The sequence below is a fragment of the Epinephelus fuscoguttatus genome, linkage group LG14 (genome assembly GCF_011397635.1).
Source record: "Epinephelus fuscoguttatus linkage group LG14, E.fuscoguttatus.final_Chr_v1".
NCBI lineage: Eukaryota > Metazoa > Chordata > Actinopteri > Perciformes > Serranidae > Epinephelus > Epinephelus fuscoguttatus.
In genome coordinates, this window is record NC_064765.1 from 4,454,196 (window position 1) to 4,472,080 (window position 17,885).

A 17,885-nucleotide genomic window follows, 5' to 3' on the forward strand; every position below is an offset into this window, starting at 1 on the left:
ACACCTTACAGTTGGGAGGTGGGAGGGGCTTCACTGACAGGTCGACCTGAGAGAGACAGAGAGAGAACAGAAAAATGAAAAACCAACCACAGTTTGTGATGATTCAACAGTGAAGTCATGTTTACTGTTTACGTGTTTATCATTTAGTTTTTACGTTGGAAACAAACAAATTTAAACAAAACATTTACTGTCTGAACACCTGACACTGTAAAGCAGAACTTAAAGTTGCAAAAGCAGGAAACCTCATTCAAAATCCCTCTGACTTTTTTTTAACAAAACAAATAACAAAAGGAAGTTTAACTGCAAGCAGCGACTTCAGGATTTAAGCCAGCGTGGACCTTTAAAACTTGAAAGCTGATTAGGATCAAGACTTCTGACAGTTAATGTGTAACTGGTTTTAAGACGATCACATTTATTTATAATAATTTATACAATGACAAAAACAGGTTACCAGAATGGATGATATATTAATATACTTTGTTTTGTTTATCTTACAGTTAATATTACTAATTATATCATGTGCATAGATGAATACCATTACAGTAAATATCTGGAATTCAACAACAACCCTGTTTTAATCTGTAATATTTTTGCACGAGTTGGGTGATTTGTTGTCCTCCAAATAGGCTGGTTGTCCTTTTCCTACAAAAGACAAATATACAGCTTGAATTTAAGGAGAACATTGATCATAAGGAACAAACCAAATATTCAGATATCTTGAGCTAAAGTTTAAGGGAACCCTTTGAAAATGGGCGTGTTCAAGCCAAAATTTAGCCAAATTTTTTTGGAGCATTATTTAGCTCCCTTTTCAACAAGCTATGCCAACGTGGTTGGTACCAATGGATGCTTTAGGGGCCGTACACATGCCGCGTTTTTGTGCCATTTCAATTTGGACGTGCGGCAGGTGCACTTATACGCCAGAGCGAAGCCGTCATGGGGCGCACGCATTCCCAAGCACCTATTTTTACTACAGTACACTACAGTTCAAATTATTGAACGCAGCAGCATGCACCGCAAATCATGTGATGAGGGACAACCAATCACAGCCGACAGATATCTTTCCCTTCTTCTGTAAGTATCAGTCTGTGGTAAATATGTTTGATCATGTTAGTGCAGGGCTACCCAGAGCTTTACATCTGTCCTACAGATGATAGGCCTACACAGTGGTGTAGTGGTAGTTGATGAGGTGGGTGTACTACTAGGTAGATAGGTAGGTTACCGATGAGGAAGTGGGCATACTCTCCTATATATTACAATGGCTGTTTTGCTGATAGGTGGGTATACTGTCACTGGATAGAAAAAGAAGTGGGTATACCCTATATACCTGAGCATACCCTCCACTACACCAGTGGGCCTACACACTTATAAACAGCTCCTGGAAGAAGATCATCTCTGCACTTATTCAGGCAAATGGGCTATGGTGCAGTGCTTGTTAAGGTTGCTTAGCAACCTCAGAGGCAACCTGCCGCAGCGCTCTTGAAGGCTGGCACAAAAAAAGGCACAACAGTAGTGCCAAGCGCCCGACTTTGCATTTTCCAGGCGGTTAAAGGCGCAGCATGTGTACGGGCCCTTAGGTTGTCTAGTTTCACAACATACCACTACTTTTACGCTTGGTTAAAAAAAGCACACCACAGCCTCTTAAACACAGTAATATCAGCCTCCAGTTATTTTCGCCAGTGGGGGAGCCAGCAACTGTATCAGGGGAGGTCATGGCCCATCCTGTCCCCCTCTTGATGGGTCTACTAAAAGTGAAGTATTGACTCAACATTCAAGTGTGACTATGAGTCATAGTCTGACTCATTATTAATCAAGTTTAAGTTGGCAATGTCAGATTCAATGACTTCTTGAGTCCGTTAGCAACATAAATTAAAATCAACACTTAGAGAAATAGTTCACCCCAAAACATTGCAAATTGTACATAGTACTCACCTCCCTAGGCTCTCTGTGGTCCCACAGACTTTTCTATCAAATGGCGTCAAGGAGAGTAGAGTACCTGAAAAATGAAATCAGTGCAAACAGATTTTGACAACAAATGAACAAAAGACAGAAAAACGGTTATAAAACATCCCAAGAAATTACATTATCCAAGTGTCTTGTATCCACTCGAGGGCTCATGGGTGTCCAAAAATGACTGTTTTCACTAAACTATTGCAAAACAAAGTATTTCTAGATTGTCTTCCTCTGAAGGAATTTGTTGTGCGGAGTACACCCTCACACACACAGAACTTTTATAACCTTATTTGTTGTCTTTCATTCAGACTCTGTCAGAGTCTGTTTGCATCGATACCCAAGTCAGAGTGTAAAATTAAATCAACATTCAAGTTAGTTTGTGTTTGGTAATTTTTAAAAACAGGACCACCTTTTATTGGATCGGATTATTGACGATGATAACCTAGAAGTGAATCTGAGAACAGGCCTGGAAATGTAAACAGGGTGCTGCGTTGCTGTGAGGCATGAGAGAGACTCAGCTCTGTAAATGTGACTCTATTGAAGGGAAGGGGTCAACAAAGCATGTGGAGGGTATGAGATGACAGTGACATATTTGTCACATATATCATCTGCTGTCACTGAATCCTTGAGTTGTTTTGTTGTCATGATGTCAGCGAAGCCTGAGGGTTGATCTGGAGGTCAAAACGAACCTCACATTGTTACAGTCCCTAAAGAAACTGCGTATCTCCCATGTTGTGTTTCTCTGAAAGACGTCAATGATCAAAGTGGCGAAATCGCTTCCTGAGGAGGGTTTTTTGTTGTTTTGTTGACAGATAAAAATTTGAGACTTGAGTTCTGTTAGTGGGAAAAAAGATGAAGAGCAGAGAATTGTGACAGTTAATATTCTTTTTGGCTGTTTGCTGGTTCTGGTGTTGAGTTCTACGTTATTGGTGACGTTTTTTCCATCAGTGTGAAGGTGTTCTGATTCAGTTAAAGTGACTGGACCGTGGGAACTGCTCAGCCAGAGATGTACCTTGGCACCAACTATGGTGGTGATTTTTTTTATGGAAAGAATCTCTAAGCACTGCCAAGGTGTGGAGAGGGTCCATGATCAATAGGAATGCATCTCTGCTTTTCGGCAGATGATGTGATCTTGTTCATGTATCAGGACAAGACAGAATGTTAGATCAATAGGCATGTCGATGCAGATCAGTTGCCTTGGCAGTGTGTCTGGGATTACCCTTGGGCCCAATTTATACTTTACGAATCCAAGTCAGGTTCCCTGATATCAGACAGAATTGTCAACTTGTTACACTTTGTTTCGATCTTCAGGCTGACATTGTGTCCACTCTGTTTTACGCTGAGGAGGGGGATTTGATTCTCCCTAAGTAATCCCTTCAGAACAACGTGTCTGCATCATTTTAACTTCACACTGATGCAGAGGTATGCCAGGGGTGGAGCAAAGTAAAAACTATGATGTCAGGAGACCTCAGGAGATAGCTATCCCCTCGGTTTATCTGTAGGACTTTGGATCCGCTGCCCTGAGTACTGAGAAATCTATAGCCGCGTTTCCACCACTTTCAGTATAGTACCTTTGGAACCAACAGTAAGCCTTCAGACATGGCACCTAGACCCTCAGTCTGTTTAGCGTTTCCACCACAAACAGTCCTCTTAAATGTGGGCGGGGTTGTTGTCACTCACTGCTCCGTCCAGCACTCGCTGTATTTCCTCATCAGCGGTGACACAGATGGAAGTCTGCACCTGGTTTATCGTCCACAGAACGAGGCTGCACGCCCACATTTTCACAACAAAATAGAACAGGCTGCAGTGAGAGTCTCTCTCCATGGGATATTTAAAAATAGCAGCTTTGTGCATTTAGTCCTTCTCAGGCAAGCTCAGGGGTTTAGTGTTGCTGTAGCCCACAGGAAGTGAGGATTAGAATATATGACCTTCACATAATCCGCTCCAAATGAATCTATATTTTTAAAGTCATTACTAAAAGTGTGTGTCATATAAAAACTAAAGTGATGGTCAAAGTTGTCACAGTGAAATTTAAGGTGTGCTGATGGATTCACGTCATCAACTCATGCATTGAGTAACATTACAAGTTAACGTTCCACCTTAAAAGTTGCCGGCAGTCAGCCCAGTGAATGAAGTGATTTTTTCTCAGACTCCAGCTGCTGTGAGAGGCAGCAACACATCCTTTCATTTTATAGTTACAGTTTACTAATAAAACTCTCCACAGTATGAACAGTGGTTACATGAGCCTCAAAACCAGACACAACTCAGCCCTGAGCAGAGTGACCGTCCTCTACTGACCAATCAGACTGCAGTGTTCACAGCTCCACCTTTAGTACCAGATCTGTGTGCTAGGTACCCCAACAGAGGGGGGACCAAACATGGGGACGGTGTGGAACGCTTCTGTTGGGACCATCCACAGCTTTTCTCAGTGGAAATGGAAAATTGCGTACCAAAGTGAATTGAACGTTTCCATTTCGAGGAAATGGGGCTTATGCAATATGGGCCCTTAAACTCAGTTAGGAGAAACATCTGGCCCTGGAGCTCATTGTGTCATAATCGGCCTACTGGGAAAAGATACTTTTCTTGATTTTGTTTTCCACAGCAGACAGTACCCCATCAATGTAGGCGGGATTCTTAGCTGATCATCACAGTGACGCCACACAAAACTGAGTTTCAAGTCTGAATGCTCTGAATTTTTGGGGTAATGCATATGTATATTTAAAGAAAAAAAATGCATCATTCAAATATTGATTTTGATGTTGATTACCATGGCAACAACCAAAGCATTTAAGTCAGCCCCACATGTTACAGTGTTGCACCTGACATGCCCCAAACGAACACCTCACTGATTCAGAAATTTCATCTTATTTCTGTCACATTTCTGACGACTTGTAGCCGCAGGTCTCTTCACGTTAGCCTCTTTCTATCATCTCTGAAGCTCTGCTCATTGTGGAGGGCCGGGCGGAGCTCAGGGCCAGCTCGGTAATGTTACCTGTGTGCAGGTATACAAGCAGACCAGACAGCAGCGGTCAGGAATTCAGCTTGGCCAGCTCCCAGCATGCAGCTGGTAAAATGAGAAGGGTGAGGAAAATGTCTCGGGGAGGAATGTAACTGGAGCGAAGGAGGACATTTTCTGAAGGCTTTCATAGACAGATACATAGATAAATAGATATGAAATAGAAATGTAAACAATGCTTCAAGACAAATCACTAGTGTGCACTTCAGTGTTTCAAACGGAAACTCAACTGGAATTTTGGAGGTCTCAGTTTTCAGGGATTCGACTCATAAACAGTTCTTGTTCTTTCTCTTCGTGTGGGTCTGTTTTGGGTCTCAGCTCCTCAGCAACACTAATAATCTTTTCCTGTATGATGGAAGTTTCAGTCAAAACAGTGTTGTTGCCAGGCAGATTTCTAGGAGCTGATCAGTATCAGGAGCATCTTTGTCTGAAAGCTGCGCAGCTTTCTGGAGCTCAGAGGTGCTATTGTATAACGATAAGAGATGGAACATTGGACGATTATTGTTTCTGAATGGCGTAACATCATCCAGGCTGATTTATTTTCCCAGAGGGAGAGAACATGTATTCTTTATTAAAAACACTGCTCTACTTTTGAAGTCTGGTTCGGACAACAGAGTCTCAAGGCCACAAAAAACGTCAGCAGTGTCCCAACGTCAAGTATCAGAGATCTCGGTCTCTAGAGGGGAAAGTCTGGTTCATTTTTCCCTGTAGACAACGTGAGGTGACTCAGAGTTTGGAGCTTTTGTATTAATACTGCATTAATGTGCTTCAACGACTTTGGTACATTTACATCAAAATATGGAAGAAACACTAACTCTACAAAGAGGATGTGTTGTAATAAGTCTGCTGAAACAGTTTCAAGCTTTGTTGCTGCACCAGTACTTTCCCTAAAACCATTTAAATATTGCTTTACTCAACTAATGCTAATAAATAACTTTTTAAAATTAATCTCAGTCACTCACGATGTGAATTAATAAAAAGTTTCTACCATCAACCAATCATTTATTTTAATCTGCCATGTTTCTGGGAATATGACGTCAAAGTCATGTAAGAAAACTTTCGCAGACTCCGAGTTGATGTTCTTACTTAAGGGGCATTCATGTGAATTTCCTAAGTGGCAAATTCATTTTCCAAATATTCACACACCACATGAATGTAACGTGAGTCTCTGATGGACATGAATCATCAGAACAAAAGATGAACAGCCGTGTCAGAAATAAAGGCCTGGTTCTTGATTAAAAAAAGAAAGTCCAAAAGCCTGTGAGCATAAAAACATAATAGTGAGATTTCAAATCCAAAATCTCAGTCACAAGCATCTGCCAAAAGTGAGCTGAAGCTAAAGTACATTAGTAATGATGAAGAAAGGTGATTTAAGTGACTTTGATCGTGGCATGGTTGTTGGTGCCAGACGGGCTGGTCTGAGTATTTACTGGGATTTTCAGCACAACCATCTCTAGGGTTTACAGAGGATGGTCCCAAAAAGAGAAAATATCCAGTGAGCCAAAATGCCTTGTTGATGCCAGAGGTCAGAGGAGAATGGCCAGACTGGTTCAAGATGATAGAAAGGCAACAAGAAGTCAAATAAGCACTGGTTCCAACCAAGGTGTGCAGAAGAGCATCTCTGAAGCAACAACACCTTGTCCAACCTTGAAGCAGATGGGCTACAGCAGCAGAAGACCACACCAGGTGCCACTCCTGTCAGCTAACAACAGGAAACTGAGGCTACAATTCACACGGGTTTTCTCACCAAAACTGGACAATAGAAGATTGGAAAAACCACATACAGATGGAAGCATGGATCCATCCTGCCTTGTATCAACGCTTCAGGCTGCTGCTGCTGCTGCTGCTGGTGTAATGGTGTGGGGGAGATTTTCTTAGTACCAACTGAGCATGGTTTAAACACCACAGCCTACCTGAGTATTGTTGCCGAGCGTGTCCATCCCTTTATGACCATGGTGGTCTTCTTGCAGTTGACATGCCAATGGCACGCTCCATCTGTGTCACTGTGTTGTTTGATCAAACTGTACATTTTAGAGTGACCTTTTATTGTGACCATCCCGAGGTACACCTTTGTAGGAATGATGCCGTTTAATCAGCATCTTGATATGACACACCTGTCAGGTGGATCTTGGAAAAGGAGAAGTCCGAACTGACACGGATTTTAACAAATGTCTGAATGGAATTTAAGAGAAATAGTAATTTGAAACACCTGAATTCAGGGTCATAGGTGTTTCAGGTCTTTGATCATCAGACACCCTCACATAGGCGACCCAGTTGAGGGTGATCAGTCCCCGGCTTGTGCCCAAGCAGCGCACTACACCATAGCTCTGCCCTCTTGATCCACAGCCACCTTCAGGCTTTTTCTGCAACCTCACTGATGTTTCTGGTGTCTTGCAACCCTCTGATGCCAAGGAGCCTGAGTGCCTGTTGCATAGATTGCCCTGGGAAGCCCACCTAAATTGGCTCACAGCGGGCCCTCCAACCACGCTCTCTTCAGGCCTCAAACAGCTCAAGGTATAAGAAGGTAGAAGTCTGAGATCTTGAACTTAAACCTGTGAAAAATGGGAGTAAAAACTAAAGTGTTGCATTTAAATTTTTCTTCAGTGTAGAAACCTGATAAAACCTTCAGCAGTTCAGATCAGTTCACCTTCAGATTCTGGATCAGTCTGCGGTGAAATCTGGCAACGGACCCCAAAAAAAGCCATCTGGGATTATAACTGTAACAACTCCAAACTCTTCAGTCTATCTTCAGTATGCTTTTTCTTTCCTGCAGTGCGGACAGCTGAACAGAGCTGCTAATATAAAGCTGGTGGATCTGTCCAACTTGTTTCTAAAAGTTTTGTTTCTTTGTAAGCCTTCTATCAGATGGGCGTGCTGTGTGACGAGCAGTCATGGCAGGAATGTCATCTTAATCTTATTTAATATCACAGGAGTATTTTACAGTTTAAATTCTCCTTCAGATCTGTTTGCTGTGTTTGACTTCGTACGACTAAACCTGACGAACAAGAGGTTGCAGATGCAGAAATGTGTTCAAGGGCACAACGTCTATGTTTGCTCAGTTCATGTCTCCTTGGTTTGACTTTCTTTCAACACAACTCATGAATGCATCGCTTTTCAGCAGCCAATTCACAAATCCTGGCAGGTCAGAGTGTCCTTGATTGCATCAACAACACAGAGTTCTTCGAGCGGTCAGCAGCATTGCCACGAGACAATAACGATGCAGCTTTGTCAACAGGAAAACAGACGACATGTCGACTGTGATCTCTTGGCGAGCTTCAAGTCTCTGCAGGCTGATTTGTACAGAGAGGAACTGTTGCGGCCTGAAGGAGGGAAAGTGAACACCTGTATCATCTTCCACCTGGATTAGTGTAAATGCTCCAAATAACTTTCCCCTGATATAAAACGCTGCTCTCTGCATCACCTGAGAAGCTGCTTTCAGGTGCGGACACCTGATCCATGTGTGTCAGAGAGTCCTCACTGAACAAACAGCTCTTTGTGTCAACCACCATGTTATCTCTGTCCTGTAGAAACCTTGTATCGACAGGCCCGGGCTGCTCATTGTGAGACATCAGATCAGGACGACACATTCAAGTGTTTACATGCTTCATAATACGGCGGATGGTCAGCTGAGGTCACAGCAGGATGCCGGCCATTCAGGGTTTTACATAAAAGAAAGGGGTGGCGCTATGAGGCTGACCGCTGACCCAGGATCTGTGCTGCTGTTGTCAGCAGGATGATACAAGGATACAAGGAGATGAAAAATGGGTCAGGATGAGGTTGTAGAACAAAGTGAATCAAAATGTGGGAGACAGCGAACAGTGTTTACTGACGCTGGTCCTCATTTATTTCTCCTGCTCTGACTTCTGGGAGGATAAATATTTCTTTATAGTCTCATCTAAACACGTCTTTGGTTTTCATTTCTTTTTCTTGCTGTCGTTTCAGCAAACGAACACAAAATCTGTACGTATGACCCGACAGCTGTCACTAAAAACAGTCCTGAGTTATACGAATTTAGTTGATTTCTCCAGGCAGATATTTCAAAGTGTACAGAAAACAGCGAGAAGGTATTCCTAAAGTAGTAATGCCACAGTGTTACAAGTTCCATGTGTAGGATTTAGGGGATATATATTGTCAGAAATTAAAGCAGCTACAAGGAACTTTTAACTGGATATGCAAAAGTCTCTCATTTCTGCTGATGTCTGTGCGTGACCTACAACAGCAAATGAGACCATCGGTGTGAAGATAAGCTATTTCTATATAGTGTATATCCATACCTTTAGGAAACTGTGTCCGGGTCCGCCCCAGGTCGCTTCCAGGACAAAACGATTTACGGCACTCAGACGGCACACGTCATCTTACCTAGCTGCTTACATTTATAGTGACTCTTATAAATAGTCGCTATTCCTCCTCCTCGACCCGACGTCTGCAGGGAGTTAAAATAGCAGCAATCATCGGGTAAAACTTCTGTGAAAGCACTGGACTCAGCAACAGTCAGCCACGTCTCAGTCACACAGAGAAAATCCAATCCTCGGGAAGTCAGGAAATCCTTCAGGATAAACGTTTTGTTCGCTAGCGATCTAGCATTTACCAGCCCAATCCTGGCAGGAGCCGGCGGGTACACCGCGCTAGCTGTCTGGGGAGCCACACACAGAGGCCGCAGGTTGCGCAGATTCACCCCGCGCCAGCGGGGACGAGGAGAGCAGGGGCCGCGGGGCTGGAACACCTCATCCGGGCCGACAACAGGTACCAGCCAGGCGTCGACAGGGTCCAGCGAGTGCCGAGAAATAAAGAGGCGAGGCACCGCTCCATACTCAGTCCAAGAAGCCATGGAAGTGCTCACCCAACAGGCCTTCAGCCTTACCAGCCGACCGCTGCGTTTACCCCGGTGGCGGTGGCGCTTACGCCGGAGAGGTGGAGCTGGGCCGTGGCAGAGGTGAGCTGGGATCCCCGATAGGAGCGGGGGCAAAGTTTTCCCGTCTTGTTGTTTCATTCATCCCCAAAACAAACACATGCGATCGCCAGGTAAGCGTCTTTACGACAATATGTGCTAGAGCTCATGGGAAATGTAGGCTTTGTTCCAGCAAAACACTACCGCTTTTGTCCACAGGGTCGCCAAAATCAACTCAAAATGAAAGTTCCTTGTAGGGGCTTTAAATATAAAAAGTTTTTTTTTCTTTAGTGTATAATCACCTGAATATAAGAATCTTTGTGTTTTTGTTACCTTAGAATGAGCTGTTTATATCTACACAGGGAGCAGGTCTTCAGCTACAGAGATGACCATGTTGCACCGCCATGTTTCTACAGTGGCCCAGAATGGACAAACCAAACACTGGTGGTGCGCTTTTTTCTGTTTCCACAGTGAAAAGTTGTGGATGGTACCAATAGAAGCGTTCCTTAGCGTCCCCATGTTTGGTCCCCCCTCTGTTGGGGTACCTAGCACACAGATCTGGTACTAAAAGGTGGAGCTGTGAACACTGCAGTCTGATTGGTCAGTAGAGGACGGTCACTCTGCTCAGGGCTGAGTTGTGTCTGGTTTTGAGGCTCATGTAACCACTGTTCATACTGTGGAGAGTTTTATTAGTAAACTGTAACTATAAAATGAAAGGATGTGTTGCTGCCTCTCACAGCAGCTGGAGTCTGAGAAAAAATAACTTCATTCCAAAGTCGTCAAATAGCGCCGCTTGGTCACTGATTTCCACGTCAGACACCGATGACAAACAGTCATTGTTTCGTGGTGGTATGATCAGATGTCGGCGCCGTCAGTTGGGGTGGCAGCGGCTCAGTCAATAGGGAATTATCTCTATCGCCACATTCTTCATGATACCCTTGAATTCATTGATGGATATAAGTGTTTCTAATTTTAGATCTTTTTGAAGATTGTTCCACGCCCATGGTGCAGAGTAGGAAAATGCAGTTTCCACAGATCTGTTAAAACCCAGGGTTCATTAAAAAGCAGCCACCTGGAGGAGCGTAGCTGGAAACTACCAGAGCTGACACACAGAAGGGTGCAGAGGTCATCTGGAAGTTTGCCCAATATTGCTTTATGCAGGTTGAATCAGTGATTAATCATCTAAATCAACCTGAAACAACTGATCAGAGCACATCATAACTGAGCTAAAGCAGCAGCACTACTTTTATTTTGACGAGGCAGCTGTGTGACTGCTTCCTCCTCCTGTGCTGATTAATAAGAGTTTGGTGATTCTGTCGTGTTACAATACATAAATACGTGATCTGTTTCTGTTGTGTTTTCATTGTTGGCTCGAACGTGTTTTTAGTTTTCTGTCGGGACAAAGTGGCGTCCAGCTGACGGCCGACGAACAAAAGAGGACAGGTCAGGTTCCACTTACCTGTCCTCACCTGGTCTCTTGTCTTTCTTCCTGTCCTCCTCGTCTTTATCTCAGAACGTGAGACAACACCTGAGAGGAGAGGAGAGGAGAGGAGAGGAGAGGAGACAAGAGGAGAGAAAACAAGAGAGGAAACAGGGAGAGGAGACAAGAGAGGAAACAAGACCACAGAAAACAAGAGAGGAGAGGGAATGAGAGAAAACAAGAGGAGAGGAGACAAGAAGAAACAAGAGGAGAGGAAACAAGGAGAGAGGAAACAAAAGGAAAGGGAAATGAAGGGAGGAAACAAGAAGAGAGGAAACAGGCAACATCCTCCAGGAGGCGCTGCTGAGACTTAAGAGTTTTGATGTGACTCTTTGTGACTTTAACCTGATGAAGACCTTTTTACGTAACATTATTATGATTCCAGTGAATTAACTGGGAACACTGGTGGTATTAACAGAGTATTAAAGTGGTTTTAATGGTTTCCTCTGCAGGTTTGACGGGCTGGAATAAGAACATCACAATGTTTCCTCTCATCCAGCAGATAAAACCTGAACTCCCACGTTGATCAGCAGCTGACAGTCACGAGGAATAATGTGTGTGTGTGTGTGTGTGTGTGTGTGCGCGCGCATGATTGCCCTTGGAAGTGTGTCTCTACACGTGCAGATACGTGTGTGTGTGTGTAAAGAGGCCTAAATGACCACGTGTCTATATAAAAACATCCCAGTGTGTTTAAAGGGAAGATGGAGATCAGTTTTGTCTCTGAGTCCAGGATGTGGTTAGCTTAGCTTAGCACAAAGACTGGGAGCAGGTGGAAACTGTTAGCGCGGCTCCACTGAAGCAGAAACAAGTCTCAGGCCTCTTTCTAAGAACTCAGCAGGAGGAAATTCTCCGTCCTGAACCTCCACTATCATGATCAGAGGAGAAACTCTCTGATCCTTTGAACACATAAACTGACGGTGATGTCAAACTGAGGCACATGTGCTCTCACTTCAGCCGTCTCAGAGTCCGTAAACACAACAAAGAGATCAGCTTCAAAATCTCATCATGGAAATTTTTATTTATCATTAACTTTATTACAGAGTCACAAAGACAAGTAACACCCTGTTACGTGTGTGACCCACCACAGGAGATTTAAAAAAGTAGCTGATAGCAGTTAGCAGCTAACTCAAAGAAGTTGAACAGTGGCAAAAAATGTCCGCAAATTGTGAAAAAAAAAAAGATGTCCAGGAGCTCCTTACAGTCCAAGCAGAAGACGAGATCAGTCGCCATATAACACGGACAGTAAATGGTTGCTTTGACATGCATCCATTTTCGTTTGCTTATCCAGGGCAAAGTCACGGGGGCAGCAGGTCGAGCAAAGCACCCCAGACATCCCTCTCCCCAGCAACGCTTTCCAGCTCCTCCTGGAGGACCCCAAGGTGTTCCCAGGCCAAATGAGATATATAATCCCTCCAGTGTGTTCTGGGTCTGCCCCAGGGCCTCCTACCAGTGGGACGTGCCCAAAATACCTCTAATGGGAGGCGCCCAGGAGGATCCTGATCAGATGCCTGAACCACCTCAACTGACCCCTTTCGACGTGAAGGAGCAGCGGCTCTACTCCGAGCTCCCTCCAGATGCCCGAGCTCCTCCTTACCCTATATCTCTAAGGCTGAGCCCAGACACCCCACAGAGGAAACTCATTTCTGCCACTTGTATCCACGATCTCATTCTTTCAGTCACTACCCAGAGCTCATGACCAACCATCACCAGAGGTGAGGGTTGGGACGTAGATGGACCAGTAAATTGAAAACTTCGGCGTCTGGCTCAGCTCCCTCTTCACCACAATGGACCGAACACTGCCCGCATCACTGCAGAAGCCGCACCGAACCACCGAACCATCTCACGCTCCGTTCTACCCTCACTCCTGAACAAGACCCTGAGATACTTGAACTTCCTTGCTTGAGGCAGTAACTCTCCCCAAACCCGGAGGGGGCAATCCATCGGTTACCAGCAGAGAACCACAGCCTCAAATTTGAAGGTGCTGACTCTCATCCCGAACACTTGACACTCAAACCACCTCAGGTCATGCTGGAGGTCACGGTGTGATGAAGCCAACAGAACCACATCATCTGCAAAAAGCAGAGATGCAATTCTGAGGTCCCCAAACCGGACCCCTTCCTCCCCCCGGCTGCACCTCGAGATCCTGTCCGTGAATATCACAAACAGGATCGGTGACAAGGGACAACCATGGCGGAGGCCAACACCCACTGAACGTGTTTGACTTTACACCAAGTATGCGAAGGCAGCTGTTGCCATGTAATGCCATTGTTATTGTTTACAAAGCGTTGCCAACAAGTATACGTCACTCTGGAGGTCGACGCTGTTGTGTTACATGTCAGAATTGTCGAAGAGGCACTCTTTCTAATTTGATGTTTTAAGTTTGACTCCAGTTCATGATCTCTGTATTTTCACTTTGATCATTTAGTCATCTATTCTTCCCTTCGTCTACTTTTATTCTTGCACGTTTCTCCTTTTAACCAAGCTTTGTCACTTCCTCATAAAACTCTCCCCGTCCTCCACTTCTCCTCTTCTAACTTTCCTCCTCCTCCTGTTTCTCCTCCTCCTCATTATTTCAGCTCCTGGGTCAATAAGTCAACATAACAGAGTCGACATCACTGACACTGAGCTGGGATTACCTCTGTGTGTGTGTGTGTGTGTGTGTGTGTGTATGTGTGTATATGTGTGCGTGTGTGTGTGTGGGCGGGTGGTCTCTGCAGTGGAAACAATGGAAACAGAAACACGTGGGGTTTCATCGTGCCGTCACGCTGAGCTGAACTCCAGCAAATTTCAAGCAAATGTTTCAGAAACTAAAATGTGAATCTGTCACGTTTCCTTCAGAGGAAACATCAGGTTTATGTCTTTTGGTAAAAATAGAACAATAAATGACTTATTGTTCAACATGTTTGTGTTGGTCAGGAGTCAGCAGCTGGTAGTGTGATATCTCAGCTTCTTTTCACGGGAAAGTCCACAACATACAGAGTTCATTAAGTGTCATCATCGTCACTTCAAACAGACGTTTGTACCCTAAATATTTTTTTGTGTTCTATAAAATTAAAATACGAGTAACTCCGACCTTCATAGGAACCACGCACTCAAAGTGTTTCCTTGTTTCCAAAAAGTTTTGTTTGTTCACAATTTATCAGCTGCGTTGATGTTTACAACACGACTACTGGAACTTTTTGTTTCCCAGACTAGTCACCACATACACACACACACACACACACACACACACACACACACACACACACACACGCACAGATTAAAATGCCATGGTGACATAATCCTCAGATTGATCTCTTTGTTTTTGGTTGTGTGGTGTTGGAGGAACATGGCCGCAGCAGCAGAGCTGAACCACACTGTGCCAGGCTGCCTTTAAAGTGATGGATGATGTGTGTGTGTGCGTGCGCGCGTGCGTGTGTGTGTGTGTGTGTGTAATACCACACAGTCGTCCTGCTCCTCCTCAGAGTTGAGAAACTTTCCAGTCTGCAGGAGGAAACAGTTGATGAGAGTTAAATGAGGCAAAGCTGCTGCAGATGAAAATGCATTTGATTTTCTCTGATGATACAAACAGTGTCGTTGCCAAACAGAGCTGCGCTTAACTTTAGTTTTTCCAGTAATATCATTTATTTATTTCATTATGAAGTTCAGGTTGTGATATGTTTTAAATGTGAGCCTAAATAATGATGATGACTGGTCCATTTGTCTGTCCAGCACTGACACAGAACAATTTAAATCTCTGTCAATCATACTGTCTAATGATGTCCTGATCTGCTCACAAGACATCCTGAGCAGGAATTGTTTCTGTGTCCAGTTTTCTTTATGGATGTATACAGAGAACTGGATACAGCCTTCACACCTGTCAAAGTTGCTCAGTAGCACATGAAGCCAAAAAGTTCAGCTTCCCGCCAATAAAATTACTCAGATCTTCCACGTCCAGGGTTCCCACACATTTTCATGGACAAAAATTTCCAAACTTTTCCATGATTTTGTTTCTAAGGACCCATAAATAAAGATTTTATTTTCTTGCCCCATTTGCCTGCGTTTTTCAAACTCACTTCAAACTTCAAAAGTTATTTCAGCTAGCTGCCGGGAAAGTATGAGAGGGAGAGTATGACAAAATGTACGTGAGGCTAAACAAAATGTTGTTATCCACAGAAGATTACTGTAATAATTTCATTACGAGTCCATACCCATTGAGTGCACAGTTGCACACGTACAGTTTCACATGGTGTGTGTTTGGGATACAGGTCATAGGAAATTGCAGATTAAATAGTCAACTGAACCCATTAAGAAGAGCAATGTATTCAGAGTTTATGTGAATTTGATAGTATGAGTGCTTTATTGAAAGTACAGAGTACCATTGCCAATAGTGGGATAGTTAGTGGGCTAAAACTGTACATTAGTAGTTGAGGTAGCACGTTGAAAAAAAGTGTTTATATGTTGTATTGACTTAGAAGTGGGGCGCACTGGTAGTTCACATGGGAAAGGTGCAGCTAGCCCTTGTTGCAGCAGCATACCATACCATGACTTAGTCAAACAAAAAATTAGAAAAACCCAACATTGGTCCACAGGGGGAGCCACAGCGATCGGTCACATTTTAGCCATTCTGAAGCATTTTTCTGTTGTTATAGCGCCACCCAGTTGCCAATTAGAGTTAAATTTCTCCAGTCACCTTGAGGCGTCCTGTTCTACATATCTACCACGTTTAGTAAAAATCCATATGGCGGTTAGGCCTAGATAAGAAATGAGCTCTCTAGCGCCCCCATTTTGTTTGATGGGGTCAATAATGGAGGGGTCCCCTCAGATTATGTGTGGTCATATGCCTACAAAGTTGCGTGGTGATGGGTGAAACCCTTGAGATGTTCTACACCTTTATGTGATGAGCCACGCCCTCCGCAATATTCATTGCCTTATAGAAGCTCAGTTTTAGGAAGTTTTCCAACTTTTGCCAAGAGGGAACTTTAGATATTGCTCCCTAGATTATGTTCACCCAGTTTCATGCAGATTGCTCAAACTTCCTAGGAAGAGATCCATTTGAAGTGTTTTTCAAAAAATTCAAAATGGCGGAAAATCTATATAAGCAGAAGTTATGGGTTCTTGAGGCAGATTTGTTCCTCATGAGGAGAGGCATCTCTGTGCAAAGTTTCATGTCTCTACGACATACGGGGCATGAGATATGCCCATTCAAAGTTTGACATTTCAATCGGTTGCCATAGCGCCCCCCTTTGGCCAACTGATGGAAGACTAATCTCTCAAGACAGATTCTGCAATTTACATCGTAGAATCTGTCGGCAGCCCTGTGTGAAAGACGACTAGAGGGGGGAGGGCGGGGCTTTGAGTTTGAACGATGCTGCGCTTTAGCCAATCACAATGGAGGGGGTGTGGCTGAGACGTGCAGGTGTCCCCAGGAAATGTGTACCTACAGAAACAGCAAGCTCTGTGTCCATAGCGACCGCTCCACCCAAAACGCCTTCTTATCAATGTGATTTTTTTTTTTTTTCCCCCCAGCGGATGTCTTAGTTACGACAACAACGAGAGGCTTTTAACAGATGACGTCCTGATGTTAGCTTTGCTAGCTGTCCCTGTCAGCTGCAGCCACTGATGCTTTCTAGACAATCATGTTGTAACTGAGATATCTGCTGGAAATTTTTTTTTATTCACGGACCGTTTATTGAGTTATTACCTTATTTTTTATACAGTCTATGGTTATTACAGACACACAGAGTTTTCGTCATTATATAGTAAGATACAAATTCCATGACTTTTCCAGAGAGAGAGAGAGAGAGAGAGAGAGAAGGAAAGTGACAGAAGAGATGACCATATTGGAGAACCAGGGGAGAGTCAGAGAGCGCATATGAGAGAGGGTCGGAAAACAAGAGAAAGAGGGGTTGTGAGGCGACTTGGTTGCCAGTGTTGCTGCTGCGTAACGTGCAGCGGAGCAACTATGTGGGTTCATGTAGGGTTGGGCCTGATCAGAGCTGTAGGCAGAGGAAATGCACAGCCAACACAGTGTCGTGTGTTCTAGCATTTAAATGTAAAACCAGACAAATGAGCTCAGCAAGAGGATTTTGAAGTATTCCAAAAGTAATCCAAAGTATTTAGAATACGTTACTTAGTTTGAGTACTCAAAGGGGCCTTACGCATGCCATGTTTTTGTGCCCTCGAATACATTGTTTTCAATGTAGATGCATGGCAGGCACGCTCAACCGCCAGAGTCATGCCATTGCGGCGGACACACGTTCCCAAGCGCCTATTTTTCAGGGTGCAACGGCTGCGCCCTGAGATAAACAGAGTTCAGCTTTTGGAACGCAGCAGCGTGCACAGCATGCCATGTGACGAAGACCAACCAATCACAGCCAACAGATATCTTTCCCTTCTTCTGTAAATATTCAGTCTGATAAACACGGGAAAGTTGATCATGTTAGTGCAGGGCCACCCAGAGCTTCACATCTGTCCCACGGACAGCTCCTGCTCTGCACTCAGGATTTCAGGTGAACAGATTTCAGGTTATACGATGCTTGTTTCCTAAGTAATAAACATGCACTTACCCC

The 17,885-nt window shown here is 44.1% G+C and overlaps 1 long non-coding RNA gene across 1 annotated transcript; it reads right to left on the reverse strand.

Annotated features, from left to right (window-relative positions):
• Positions 1–14: 14 nt before the first annotated feature.
• On the reverse strand, positions 15–11,380 carry LOC125900900 (uncharacterized). The gene is made up of 3 exons (XR_007450900.1): positions 11,314–11,380; positions 1,930–1,993; positions 15–46 (listed from the first exon to the last, which is right to left on the reverse strand). It is a non-coding gene; the product is annotated as an uncharacterized LOC125900900 (long non-coding RNA).
• Between the last annotated feature and the right edge of the window lie 6,505 nt (positions 11,381–17,885).